The 15,666-nt window shown below is 43.4% G+C and overlaps 1 protein-coding gene across 2 annotated transcripts in view; it reads right to left on the reverse strand.

Moving 5' to 3' along the window:
- The window catches only part of poldip2 (polymerase (DNA-directed), delta interacting protein 2), a 43,689-nt gene that overhangs the window by 15,106 nt on the left and 12,917 nt on the right, over positions 1-15,666 (reverse strand). The window lies entirely within an intron of this gene.

The raw sequence follows: 15,666 nt of genomic DNA on the forward strand, positions 1-15,666 counted from the left end.
TTCATCATTATTGCTAAGCAGCATGAAACGACAATTACGGCATAATTACTGTCTATTCTCTGGGCATTCAATCGTTCGCAACTGGACTGTTCGGTTTGTCTTGGAAGACTTTTCGCCTTTCATCCAAGTAGGTTTTCATCAGTTCACGCTCATAGCCTCTAAGACTATGACTACTTTAACATTGCAGGGCTAAAGTGGCCGAAATCAGATTTTTTTTCCATCTGACTGTTTACTCTGCAAGTAGAATGTGATATTTATCGGACACCATTATATATATATATATATATATATATATATATATATATATATATATAAATGTGCAGAAGCCCCAATGTGGATTTAACGTCACTTGCATGCACAGTTCGATAAAATGAAAACAAAGGAAATTGACCGGATTCCGTAAATGAACAAGGACATTCCTACTGCAAAATAAAATAAGTCGCCACACCTAAAATGAGTGTTTTCTTACGTGAAAATTAATTACAGTGATATAATATATGAATTAATATATATAGTGTAATATATTTGGGAGGGTTCTCATCTTTTATGGCTGTTAAATAGAGGCAACACAGACATCAGCGTGGATCTTACTTTTCAACTCACTTACGTAAACAAACTACGCAATGTATGTAACATGCAAGCAAATACACTACAGTGTCAATTCCGGTCCTTCAACAATCGCCATTTCTTCGGAATCTAAATATTTCATCTTATATATTACTTATTTCCTATTTTTGGCACACTACTGAAAAGTGTTGCACCGAAAATTCAGCCGTCAATGTTTTTGCTCACCGAACCCGGATGTTGTGATTAAGTATTCACTTCCGCTGGCGAAATGAGTCTTTCCCCGCGCACACGAATGACGTAGCTCACCCAAAGCTGCTGAAAAAGTCACATACGTGTCGCATTGACATTTACACTTAAGCCACATTTGAAAAAAATCTAATTCTAAACAGATTTTGACTCCCTCCTGAATCTGATGTGAAAAATATCAGATTTGAAACACTTTGGAGCGTTTAGAAAAATCCAATCTGTGTCAGTTGAGGCAAAAAAAAAATCTGATTTAATGTGTACGGTAGTGTAAACGGGTCCTGTATCTGACCAATCTAAATCTGAGCATGAACTGATAAAGCCTACTTGGATGAGAGGCGAAACCTCTTCTAATACCAACTGAGCAGTACAGTTGCGATTGATTGAACGCCCTGAGAATACAATAACCTGGATGAATGAAAACATCAATAGACAACAACAGTCTAGTTACACATTATTCAAGTGTGAATACAGTGACTTCCTGTCCAGTGGAAAGTCCATCCATTTTCTACCGCTTGTCCCTTTTGGGGTTGCGGGGGGTGCTGGAGCCTATCTCAGCTGCATTCGGGCGGAAGGCGGGGTACACCCTGGACAAGTCGCCACCTCATCACAGGGCCAACACAGATAGACAGACAACATTCACACTTACATTCACACACTAGGGCCAATTTAGTGTTGCCAATCTACAAAATAAAATCATGGGCGTATGAAAAATTGGATTCTAAATATAGTGACTGTGTGGAGTTCCACCCATGTGGCGTTGTAGCACTCTGGCTGGTACCCGACTAGCACAGTGCGGTACACAGATTCCAACGGCAGGGTGTCAAAAAGTGCTACTTCAGTTAGAGGGATGTAACGTTTATGAAATAAATCTGAACCGGTTCTGAGCGTGTCATTTGGATCATGTTTTTTTCTCTCTCTGTTTTACTACTCAGTTTGGAGCGTGTGTGTAGTTGCGATCAAACACACACGCATTGTGCAACGTGAGGCAAAGGAGAAGCAGGAGTTGTGGAGGCATTCGTGTTGAAGACATGACAAGCTGACTTTTTTTTAAACAAACAGATAGAGGTTACGTCCATGTCAATATTAGGTCTGCTGTATGGGAGCACTTTGACAAACCTGGCAACTCTTCCGGAATCACTGCAAGACTAATGAATATTGCCCTTACCTGCAGAGATCCCGACTGAAGTTACAAATCACCCGGATTGTGATGTTTTTGTGTGGATATAACATTTTGTAGATTTTGCCCAAATGTTGAAAGGATGAAGAGGAGGCGTTCAATCACTTTATTAAATCATCTCAAAGTGTCTCATTTAAAGCGCGCACCATATTTCCCTTCGGTCTACCTTGTGCTCATCCAATCACCAGTCAGGACACATTCAATGACTCTCAACCTGTGAGAAAATACAACTCTAAAGCAAATATAGCGATATATTAGTGTATTATATGTAAGTTGTCGCAAAGTATCAAGTTTAGATAAACGTGCATGGTAGGAGATCCTCTGTATTGCAAACACCAGATTTTGGCAGCTCTATAATTACATGACAATTATTATTATCTCCTCTCTGAGCTGCCACCTTACCGTGGTAGAGGAGTTTGCGTGTCCCAATGATCCTAGGAGCTATGTTGTCCGGGGGTTTTTATGCCCCCTGGTAGGGTCTCCCAAGGCAAACTGGTCCTAGGTGAGGGATCAGACAAAGAGCAGCTCGAAGACCTCGATGAAGAACACAAACCAAGGACCCAGATTTCCCTCGCCCGGACGCGGGTCACCGGGGTCCCCCTCTGGAGCCAGGCCCGGAGGTGGGGCACGATGGCGAGCGCCTGGTGGCCATCGTGCCACCAGGCACGATGGCCCTCAACCAGGCACCCCTCAACGCCCTGACTGCGCCTAGAAATTCTGTCCATAAAGGTTATGAACAGAATCGGTGACAAAGGGCAGCCTTGGCGGAGTCCAACCCTCACTGGAAACGTGTCCGACTTACTGCCGGCAATGCGGACCAAGCTCTGACACTGATTATACAGGGAGCGAACTGCCACAATAAGACAGTCCGTTACCCCATACTCTCTGAGCACTCCCCACAGGACTTCCCGGGGTACACGGTCGAATGCCTTCTCCAAGTCCACAAAGCACATGTAGACTGGTTGGGCAAACTCCCATGCACCCTCAAGGACCCTGCCGAGAGTATAGAGCTGGTCCACAGTTCCACGACCAGGACGAAAACCACACTGTTCCTCCTGAATCCGAGGTTCGACTATCCGGCGTAGCCTCCTCTCCAGTACACCTGAATAGACCTTACCGGGAAGGCTGAGGAGTGTGATCCCACGATAGTTGGAACACACCCTCCGGTTCCCCTTCTTAAAGAGAGGAACCACCACCCCGGTCTGCCAATCCAGAGGTACCGCCCCCGATGTCCACGCGATGTTGCAGAGTCTTGTCAACCAAGACAGCCCCACAACATCCAGAGCCTTAAGGAACTCCGGGCGGATCTCATCCACCCCCGGGGCCTTGCCACCGAGGAGCTTTTTAACTACCTCGGCAACCTCAGCCCCAGAAATAGGAGAGCCCACCACAGATTCCCCAGGCCCTGCTTCCTTATAGGAAGACGTGCTGGTAGGATTGAGGAGGTCTTCGAAGTATTCCCTCCACCGATCCACAACATCCGCAGTCGAGGTCAGCAGAGCACCATCCCCACCATACACGGTGTTGACACTGCACTGCTTCCCCTTCCTGAGGCGGCGGATGGTGGTCCAGAATTGCTTCGAAGCCGTCCGGAAGTCTTTTTCCATGGCCTCCCCGAACTCCTCCCATGTCCGAGTTTTTGCCTCCGCGACCGCTGAAGCCGCACACCGCTTGGCCTGTCGGTACCTGTCTGCTGCCTCAGGAGTCCCATGAGCCAAAAGAACCCGATAGGACTCCTTCTTCAGCCTGACGGCATCCCTCACCGCCGGCGTCCACCAACGGGTTCTAGGATTACCGCCACGACAGGCACCAACCACCTTGCGGCCACAGCTCCAATCGGCCGCCTCGACAATAGAGGTACGGAACATTGTCCACTCGGACTCAATGTCCAGCACCTCCCTCGTGACATGTTCAAAGTTCTTCCGGAGGTGGGAATTGAAACTCTCTCTGACAGGAGACTCTGCCAGGCGTTCCCAGCAAACCCTCACAATGCGTTTGGGCCTGCCAGGTCTGTCCGGCATCCTCCCCCACCATCGCAGCCAACTCACCACCAGGTGGTGATCGGTAGAAAGCTCCGCCCCTCTCTTCACCCGAGTGTCCAAAACATGAGGCCGCAAATCCGATGACACAACTACAAAGTCGATCATGGAACTGCGGCCTAGGGTGTCCTGGTGCCAAGTGCACATATGGACACCCTTATGTTTGAACATGGTGTTTGTTATCGACAATCTGTGACGAGCACAAAAGTCCAATAACAGAACACCACTCGGGTTCAGATCCGGGCGGCCATTCTTCCCAATCACACCTCTCCAGGTTTCACTGTCGCTGCCAACATGAGCGTTGAAGTCCCCCAGTAGAACGAATGGACAGAATTTCTAGGCGCAGTCAGGGCGTTGAGGGGATCTGGTTTGGTGGCTGCAGGATTAGGTCACTGCTATTTGCAGATGATGTGGTCCTGATGGCTTCCTCCGGCCAAGATCTTCAGCTCTCACTGGATCGGTTCGCAGCAGAGTGTGAAGCGACTGGGATGGGAATCAGCACCTCCAAGTCCGAGTCCATGGTTCTCTCCCGGAAAAGGGTGGAGTGCCATCTCCGGGTTGGGGAGGAGATCTTGCCCCAAGTGGAGGAGTTCAAGTACCTCGGAGTCTTGTTCACGAGTGGGGGAAGAGTTGATCGTGAGATCGACAGGCGGATCGGTGCGGCGTCTTCAGTAATGCGGACGCTGTATCGATCCGTTGTGGTGAAGAAGGAGCTGAGCCGGAAGGCAAAGCTCTCGATTTACCGGTCGATCTACGTTCCCATCCTCACCTATGGTCAAGAGCTTTGGGTCATGACCGAAAGGACAAGATCGCGGGTACAAGCGGCCGAAATGAGTTTCCTCCGCCGAGTGGCGGGGCTCTCCCTTAGAGATAGGGTGAGAAGCTATGTCATTCGGAGGGAGCTCAAAGTAAAGCCGCTGCTCCTCCACATCGAGAGGAGCCAGATGAGGTGGTTCGGGCATCTGGTCAGGATGCCACCCGAACGCCTCCCTAGGAAGGTGTTTCGGGCACGTCCGACCGGTAGGAGGCCACGGGGAAGACCCAGGACACGCTGGGAAGACTATCTCTCCCGGCTGGCCTGGGAACGCCTCGGGATCCCCCGGGAGGAGCTGGACGAAGTGGCTGGGGAGAGGGAAGTCTGGGCTTCCCTGCTTAAGCTGCTGCCCCCGCGACCCGACCTCGGATAAGCGGAAGAAGATGGATGGATGGATGGAATTATTATTATTTTTTTTTAAAGGTGGTAGTGGTAGATTATTGGCATTGTGATATATGGTACTGTATTCTAGGGTTTTAAAAAGAACAACAATGTATACCGAACACAATACTGGATAAAACCCGAAACATGGATTTGTGACTTGTTCCACCCCTATTCAGTACCCTTCACAAAATATGACAAGGCAAAATAGACAGAGCTTCTACATAGTGCAGTGTTTCTCACATAATAGCAATTTATTTGTGGTGGTGGGGGCGTGGCTAGGGCTGTAGTGTATGGCGTTATTTGTGTCTTAATTTTGAGGACAGAAAAATATATTTTGCAAACACAGACATATTTTTTAAATAATTAAATTCAAGCGAAAATAAAAATATTGGAGCAAAAATAAATGTATTTTGTGCACAATAAAACTGCTAGCAGTAATTATTGAGTGTTATTATGTATAATAGCAAACCGATGCCCTCTCTCGCGCCTCTTCTCTTCCGCTCTGTCAACCTCTCCCCACTGCGCATTCAACTTTTTTTTTTTTTACACTCGTACAGATTTCTGCTGTGCGCTCGTGCAAATTTAGACACACTGTAACATATGTGTCAAAAAGGCAACCAGAGAACTACACAAATGTACGCGCTGACTGGTTGCTTGGTCTCCAATGAGATCGCTCTGAAAAACTGTTTAACATGGTGGCGTTATATGGAGCGGAAAGAGCGACTTTAAAATGCAAGTATAGCTTTATTTATTCCATTAAAACATCTAAAACCAGACATGTAAAGCTGAGGTGACAGTAGAGATACAAACGTGTTAAAGTACAAGACTTCAATATTGCTATTTCTATTGGTATTGGTATTGCTCCATTTGTAGTGAAAATATGTTCATTGTAATTTATCTTATTATTAATATTTACTTCACTAACTGCTTCTTTGTTATCACTTTTCATATCATATTTGTACATATCGTATTTGCTGATGTTGTTCTGTTTTTGTTGTTATTGTCTCTCTGTCTTATCCCCCTCTTGTCCTTGCAATTTCCGCCTCGGTTTTCCTTTTTTTCCTCTTTTTATCCCCTCCTGCTCCAGTCACGCTGCGCCAAACATGAATATAAATCCATTTAATAAAGTCAAATACAAATAAGGCTACAAGACAAGTATCCCACACTTCTCTTTTGTAAAGTAAATCTGCACGGCATCTACAGGGTGTTTACAAAGTGTGGGTACATGGTTAAACACACATCATTTATAATAAAACAATTTTATTCAATTCTAATGTTGATAAATAAAATTTTCAACACGATTTTTATGACTTTCGATGCATAATTTGATGCGCTTTGCAAAATGTATGTGAACTCGATGGAATAGGTCTGAATTGTCGCCGATTTCAGCACACTGACTCGTAATGCGTTCTCCCATGTGGTTTAAAACTGTAATCTCCATCGAGTAAACTTTCTCTTTCAGCATACCCCAGAAAAAAAAAAATCCAGGGAAGAAAGGTCTGGTGAACGAGGGGACCACTCCACATGACCTCTTCTTCCAATCCAGTGAGAAAAAGTGTCATTCGGCCAAACTCTAACAGTTGTAGCATAATGGGCAGGGGCCCCATCCTGCTGAAACCAGTCCGGAAGTCCCTCGCCTATGGGTTCAATTTGAGGCATCAATTTGTCTCTCAGCATGTTCAGATAAGTCTCACCCGTTACATGTTCATCACAGAAGAAAAGTCCTAGCACATGAGCTTTCCACAAACCACACCACACCATCACCTTTTGGCTGCGTTGCTGTTTGGATGGATGCACCTAATGTGGATTGCCTTGAGACCAGTATCTTCCTGTCTGTTGACTTCACCATAGCTTCATCACTGAACTACAAAGTCTTTAGTAAAATTGATATTTTCATCCAATTTATTCAAAAACCATTCGCACATCTGTACCCAGACTTTATGGACACCCTGTACATCAACAATATGATTTGCCTGGGTAGCTGGATAGGAAAAGAAAAAAGAAAAAGAAAAAGTACTCGACTTCTAACGTAATCTCCATACTTTTCGCTCCTCTCTTTACCCCGAGAGAGACCCCTATATTCAGCCACTGCAGACAGCTTCATGCCCAGAGCTTTTTTTTTAAGTTTTGAGGGTTAAAGCCTTACATATTTTTCTTTAAAATTTTGCACCTAAATAGTTTGACTTGTGTCTTATTATATTGTCTTTTGAATGTGTGACTATAATAGTTGACCTTTTTTTGCATAATTGACTATGATGATTTTTTTAAAGGCTAAAAAATGTTCTACAGATTGTCAAATTTGAGTTTAGTATCAACATATATATTTTTCTTGTTAGATTATATTGTTTTGCTCTATTTTTCTACAATGTAACAGGCTGCACTTGGTTTAGATATATATATATTATTTTGCCCTCACTGAAAGATGGATAGGTCAACGGTCCTTTAAACTGCACTTTTTATTTTACAAACCCCGTTTGCATATGAGTTGGGAAATTGTGTTAGATGTAAATATAAACGGAATACATTTAAGTCCCATCTTAAAACTCATTTGTATACTCTAGCCTTTAAATAGCCCCCCTGTTAGACCAGTTGATCTGCCGTTTCTTTTCTTCTCTCCTCTGCTCCCCTTTTCCTTGTGGAGTGGGGGGGCACAGGTCCGGTGGCCATGGATGAAGTGCTGGCTGTCCAGAGTTGGGACCCGGGGTGGACCGCTCGCCTGTGCATTGGCTGGGAACATCTCTGCGCTGCTGACCCGTCTCCACTCGGGATGGTGTCCTGCTGGCCCCACTATGGACTGGACTCTTACTATTACCGTATTTTCCGCACTATAAGGCGCACCTAAAAACCACTAATTTTCTCAAAAGCTGACAGTGCGCCTTATAACCCGGTGCGCTTTATTACGATTCATTTTCATAAAGTTTCGATCTCGCAACTTCGGTAAACAGCCGCCATCTTTTTTCCCGGTAGAACAGGAAGCGCTTCTTCTTCTACGCAAGCAACCGCCAAGGAAAGCACCCGCCCCCATAGAACAGGAAGCGCTTCTTCTTCTACTGTAAGCAACCACCCGCCCCCGGAAGAAGAAGAAAAAACACGCGGATATCACCGTACGTTTCATTTCCTGTTTACATCTGTAAAGACCACAAAATGGCTCCTACTAAGCGACAAGGATCCGGTTCATAAAAAGACGCAATCTCTCCATCCGCACACGGATTACTACCGTATTTCACAGCAACTGATATTCCTGTGAACCGCACTGTGGAACGGGAGCACGTACGGTGAATATTCGCACCACAGGGAATGAGAAGTCATCCTTCACTGTGGTTCTAGCTTGCCATGCTAACTTCCACCCATGGTGATATTCAAAAGGAAGACCTTGCCAAAAGAGACCTTTCCAGCCGGCGTCATCATAAAAGCTAACTCGAAGGGATGGATGGATGAAGAAAAGATGAGCGAGTGGTTAAGGGAAGTTTACGCGAAGAGGCCGGGTGGCTTTTTTCACACAGCTCCGAAGGCGAACACCTTCACTAAGACGGGCAGACAGCGCCGGACGACATACGCCAACATCTGCCAGTGGATCGTAAATGCCTGGGCAGATATTTCGGTCACAACTGTGGTCCGAGCTTTCCGGAAGGCAGGATTCACAGAACTACTGGACAACAACAGCGACACTGACTCCGATGACTTCGACGAGACGGAACCGGCCATTTTGGATCCCACGCTTGCGCAACTTTTCAATTCGGACACCGAAGACGAAGAATTTGAAGGATTTACGAATGAAGAATAACTTCAGAAGGTGAGCGCTATGTTTATTTTGTGTGTTGTGACATTAACGTTCGAGCAACATTATGTTGCTATTGCTCTACACCATTTTGAATTTTACTATGTTTGTGATTGCACATTTGCGTACATTTTGGGACAGAGTTGTTAGAACGCTGGTTTTCAATATATTATTAAAGTTTGACTGAACTATCTGACTGTTTTTTTGACATTCCCTTTAGCGCAGCGTAGGCGCGGCTTATAATCCGGGGCGGCTTATTGGTGGACAAAGTTATGAAATATGTAATTCATTGAAGGTGCGGCTAATAATCCGGTGCGCCTTATAGTGCGGAAAATACGGTATGTTGGATCCACTATGGACTGGACTCTCACAATATTATGTCAGACCCACTCGACATCCATTGCTTTCGGTCTCCCCTAGAGGGGGGGGGGGGGTTACCCACATATGCGGTCCTCTCCAAGGTTTCTCATAGTCATTCACATCGACGTCCCACTGGGGTGAGTTTTTCCTTGCCCTTATGTGGGCTTTGTACCGAGGATGTCGTTGTGGCTTGTGCAGCCCTTTGAGACACTTGTGATTTAGGGCTATATAAATAAACATTGATTGATTGAATACAATGATTTGCAAATAATTTTCAACCCATATTCAGTTGAACATGCTACAAAGACAACATATATGATGTTCAAACTGATAAAAAATTTTTTTTTTTACAAATAATCATTAACTTTAGAATTTGATGCCAGCAACACGTGACAAAGAAGTTGGGAAAGGTGGCAATAAATACTGATAAAGTTGAGGAATGCTCATCAAACACTATTTGGAACATCCCACAGGTGAACAGGCAAATTGGGAACAGGTGGGTGCCATGATTGGGTATAAAAGTAGATTCCATAAAATGCTCATTCACAAACATGGATGGGGCGAGGGTCACCACTTTGTCAACAAATGCGTGAGCAAATTGTTGAACAGTTTAAGAAAAACCTTTCTCAGCCAGCTATTGTAAGGAATTTAGGGATTTCACCATCTACGGTCCGTAATATCATCAAAGGGTTCAGAGAATCTGGAGAAATTACTGCACGTAAGCAGCTAAGCCTGTGATCTTCGATCCCTCAGGCTAGGGATGTTCCGATCCAGGTTTTTGCACTTCCGATCCGATACCGATGTTGTTTTTGCACTTCCGATCCGATACCGATACTAGGCCTATCATGTATTAAAGTTTAAAGTTATTTAGCCTACTTAGTTGTGAGATTCATGTTGAAAATGGTTACAGTACTCTTGATAACAACTAGCCAGCTGAATTAGGTGAGTTTGAATAATACACAATGGTTGGTAACAAGAAACTGACCGGTTTATTCAAGGATAAACACAACATAGACAAAATTATACATGACAAACAGAAATGGCATCATTGAACTAGGGCTGGGGGATATGGCCTTTTTTTAATATCGCGATATTTTAAGGCCATATCGCGATACACGATATATATCCCGATATTTTGCCTTAGCCTTGAATTAACACTTGATGCATATAATCACAGCAGTTTGATGATTCTATGTGTCTATATTAAAACATTCTTGTTCATACTGCATCAATATATGCTTTTTTTAAACTTTCATGCAGAGAACGAAATCACAACTAAAAAAAAATCACTATATTTTTCATACGGTGTTGATCTGGAAATGTTTGCCTCGGCATTTGATGGTGTGGGCGTGTGGCACTGAATGGAGGTGTTGACGTGCGGAGTTTCAAACACTTTTCATTCTCTAGCAGGGGACTTTTCAAATGATTCTACACATTAGCAGTAATGCTACTTTTTATAGCAACGCTTTAGCTCCACACTTGGCAAATTACAGTTGTCTGTTCGACATATTCCCACTTAAAGCCAAACCATCGCCAGACGATGGACCCCCTGCTGTTTTTTGGGGGGAATTAATTAATTCTTCCTTCATTCGTATTACCACTTGCACGCAATGTTCCCTCTAATTGTTCATTTGTCTGAGCAAACACAAAAACTCCCTGAGCAGTCAGTGGAGCACATGTGAGCAACATCACACGTGGCAATACCAGCAGCACACCTGTCTCAAACCAATCTTTTATAATAACACTCAAATGAGGAGTAATTTTCAAGAGATTATTTTGTAATATTAGTGATTTGGCCCACTTGTAATGAAAATAAAAGAAATCTTGTTTTTCATAAGCTATGGATTAGTATTGTACAATATGTCTGGGTGGGGGTCCTGCTTTGGAAATCATTTGTACCCCTTTCAGAGATCACATTTAGTTCCCCTTAAACATCCTCATGTTGCACAATGAAATGTAAGCGTAGGATGAAGTGTGCATTCCTGTAACTTTCTCTAGTAACAGCATTTCATGATTAATATCAATAAAGTAACATTAATAATAAATGACAGTAGATTAAGCACACATATGACTGAGGAGTAATAGTGTAAATTTGTGTGGTGTTTGAGTTGTCCGACTTTTTGTGTGGCCATAAACGCACCAGTGGCTTAGTGGTATGCGTGTTGGAGACAGATGACAAGTTGGTTTTGGCCTGGTTTGTACGGCAGAAAATGACTAGTTTTTCGAGATAAAAGTGTTTTTCTCATGTTTTTGGTGTGGTTATGGCCGAATATAAACAGTTTTGCTCAATAAAGTGATCGATATAATTCCTGTCCTCGAAGCATCTCGATAGACGTTACAATAATTGAAAGGTGTTCAAACGGTGTTGACGAACACCGTTAGGGCCGCTTGTTGTCACTGTCACTCAAAGTTGCATTGCAAAATTACACAGAATAAATGTGTTTATTTTGTTTAGAATTCAGATGGGATTTGATTTGGTGCGTGGCATATATTTGCTGTGCGCAGAGGACGCTTGAGCAGTGCGCAATTGCGCAGGCGCGCACCTTAGAGGGAACGTTGCTCGCACGGCTGTGCTAGCATCACAGCTAAGGTTAGCCATGCTGCTACCTCTCTGCTCAAGGAGGGTGTATACGTATGTGACGTATGACGTGATAGTATGTGACGTGTGTAAGAAGGTGCGCTTGTTGTCTGTGAGAAGGACAGACAGAAAAGAGTGAGAAAATCCTGTAGTGTAATGCCAGCAGCTAAAAGCAACTGCGTGAGAACGTATACTCCAATATCACGATATAGTCATTTTCTATATCGCACAGAGACAGCTGACATTTTTACCGGTAAATTTTAATTCACATGGCTGTCTTAAGGGTTAGGACACAAACCTGTGGATGTGTTGACGGTGTGCTGGAAAATGAGGAACGCAAATTAGGGAGCAGCAGAAAAGTGGAATGTATTATTTAAATCGGTGCGTTGAAAAACACGGACCGGAATTTTTTAAAACTGGATCTGGATCGGCATTTTCCCATGCCTTGCCGATACGCATTTTTTGGCAAATATCGGCGGCCGATCTGATCCAAATATCGGATCGGGACAACCCTACCCCAGGCTGTACTGCATCAACAAGCGACATCAGTGTGTAAAGGATATCACCACATGGGCTCAGGAACACTTCAGAAACCCACTGTCAGTATCTACAGTCGGTCGCTACATCTGTAAGTGCAAGTTAAAACTCTCCTATGCAAGGCGAAAACCGTTTATCAACAACACCCAGAAACGCCGTCGGCTTCGCTGGGCTTTAGCTCATCTAAGATGGACTGATACAAAGTGGAAAAGTGGTCTGTGGTCTGACGAGTCCACATTTCAAATTGTTTTTGGAAACGGTGGACGTCGTGTCCTCCGGACCAAAGAGGAAAAGAACCATCCGGATTGTTATAGGCGCAAAGTGTAAAAGCCAGTATCTGTGATGGTATGGGGGTGTATTAGTGCCCAAGACATGGGTAACTTACACATCTGTGAAGGCACCATTAATGCTGAAAGGTACATACAGGTTTTGGAGCAATATATGTTGCCATCCAAGCAACGTTACCATGGACGCCCCTGCTTATTTCAGCAAGACAATGCCAAGCAACGTGTTACATCAACGTGGCTTCATAGCAAAAGAGTGCGGGTACTAGACTGGCCTGCCTGTAGTCCAGACCTGTCTCCCATTGAAAATGTGTGGCGCATTATGAAGCCTAAAATACCACAACGGAGACCCCCGGACTGTTGAACAACTTAAGCTGTACATCAAGCAAGAATGGGAAAGAATTCCACCTGAGAAGCTTAAAGAATGTGTCTCCTCAGTTCCCAAACGTTTACTGAGTGTTGTTAAAAGGAAAGGCCATGTAACACAGTGGTGAACATGCCCTTTCCCAACTACTTTGGCACGTGTTGCAGCCATGAAATTCTAAGTTAATTATTATTTGCAAAAAAAAAATAAAGTTTATGAGTTTGAACATCAACTATGTTGTCTTGTAGTGCATTCAATTGAATATGGGTTGAAAAGGATTTGCAACTCATTGTATTCCGTTTATATTTACATCAACACAATTTCCCAACTCATATGGAAACGGGGTTTGCATTTTGCCTATCGTTCACAACCATTGTGAGAGACAAGAACACACGTCTTTTTTTTCTTTTTTTTAAAGATAAAGAAAACGCTAGCAAAATGTTTCTAATGGGAGTCACTGTTGCAGCCTTCAAAGTCCTCTAAAACAACTTCAAAACACTTCATCAACATTTTACATACACGCACCACACTGCAAGTATATATATATATATATATATATATATATATATAATGTAAAATCAGACATGTTTATAACAATATGTAATATGTACAATATTTACCATACTTTGGTAATTTTAAGCAATACTGTAACTTCTTTCTTCGGCGCATGTATTTCCATTTCCATAGCAGCTTTTGACTTCTGGCAACAAACATGTGTTCCTACTTCTGGAAACAATTGCAAATGTGTTTTAATCATGGCAGACTTGGTAACAGAAAACAAAGACGACTATTTTTGGACAAATGAGGATCCACAACCTTATCTTTTTTTAACCTGAATATACGGAGGATGGACTGCTGATTGTAGAACCAGCACAAACAAAGAGTGCGGGAGGTCGGCGCAACTTGGTCACGCAGCAAATGTGGAACTTTGAGCCAAACTATGCTGAGTTAATGGTGTGCTTACCCAAACTCAACTGCAAACGTACCCATCTTGACCAAACAAACAACTGTTCATCAGTAAGTCACTATAATATTATTCATGGTAAATGCAGCACATCACCGTACACTACAGTACATACGCTGTCAAGCTAGCTGTGTACAAACAAAACATGAAATGTGGGTTAATACTTTACAGACACTGCAATATGTTTGTTCATGTTTTTCAGTCAGTACAGATAGTTGTCCTATTGCATTGTTTTGTGCATTACAAACTAAAAAGCCATTTAGTTGTTGACGCAGTTGCTAGCTTACTTCTTGCCATAGCTCGCAAGCTTACGGCTAATCGTAGCATGGCGATGTGTTCCTCTGCTTGCAAAACAGTTCCTCAGTGTTCACTCTTACAATATCAATGTTGCTGCGGCTTGGTTGTTATACAGGTTACGGAACGTAGTTGAAGTATTGTTGGCAGTTTTTAGATGCATTTTCAAAGTTATTTAGAGGCAGAATGCATTGCTCCCATTAGCTGCATTGCTAGCCACTTAGGAGATAATTACTACAAGTTAGAAGGCAAAAAAAACCCTCTGTCTTCTCGTCTCTCTTAAGAGTTGTAAACGATAGGCAAATGTCCCCCCAAAAAGTGCAGTTTTTCTTTAACTTAAAGATGGAAAAAACTTCCAACTTCCATCCATCCATGTTCTACCACTTATTCCCTTCCGGGTCGCGGGGGGCGCTGGAGCCTATCTCAGCTACAATCGGGCGGAAGGCGGGGTACACCCTGGACAAGTCGCCTTCTCATCACAGGGCCAACACAGATAGACAGACAACATTCACACTCACATTCACACACTAGGACCAATTTAGTGTTTCCAACTTGAGGTTGTTTATTAATAGTCTCCACAATGAAGGTACTGTAAGCACACAAAGGAATACACGTTAATACACAAAGTGCCCATACATGTAGGAATCATGTTAAATAGGCTGCCATAAGTAAGTTAATGCATGGAAAACACTATAGTGAAAACACAATACTGCGTAACAATTAACCCCATAGAAAAAATCCCATGATCCTTACATGAGGGTAAATCCTGCTCCCTGCAATCTAAATCAAAACATTGGCAGGATTGCATTCAACACCTCTGGAAAAAAAAAAAAGTTGATACCACCTTCCCTGGCATTGCCTCATCACACACACACACGGAAACGCACGCATGCACGCACGCAGGCATATTTCTCTGCTCGCTGTAAAGCTAATCTTTTACGACAGAGATCAAGAGTGGGGATTAATGAGGAGGAATTCAATATTGCACAGTTTTGGGTTCAGGTTATTTTCATATCATAGGATAATACCCGAGCATAATATGTAGACATAATTTTCAAGAGGAATATGATGAAAAACAGAGTCAAAAGTAAATACATGTTAAGCACCTGTCAAGTAATCATTTACTACACACAGTGTATATTACAGTTGACATAGCAGGCTTCAGTGGTGAAATCTTAACAGATTGGGATTGGCATACCTGATGTATTATGTAGTTTCGCTGTGATGAAGCAATGGGAGCCAAATAGATTTTGCTATTTGGCAACAACAAGCGAAACACT

The sequence above is a fragment of the Nerophis lumbriciformis genome, linkage group LG30, assembly GCF_033978685.3.
Source record: "Nerophis lumbriciformis linkage group LG30, RoL_Nlum_v2.1, whole genome shotgun sequence".
Taxonomy (NCBI): domain Eukaryota; kingdom Metazoa; phylum Chordata; class Actinopteri; order Syngnathiformes; family Syngnathidae; genus Nerophis; species Nerophis lumbriciformis.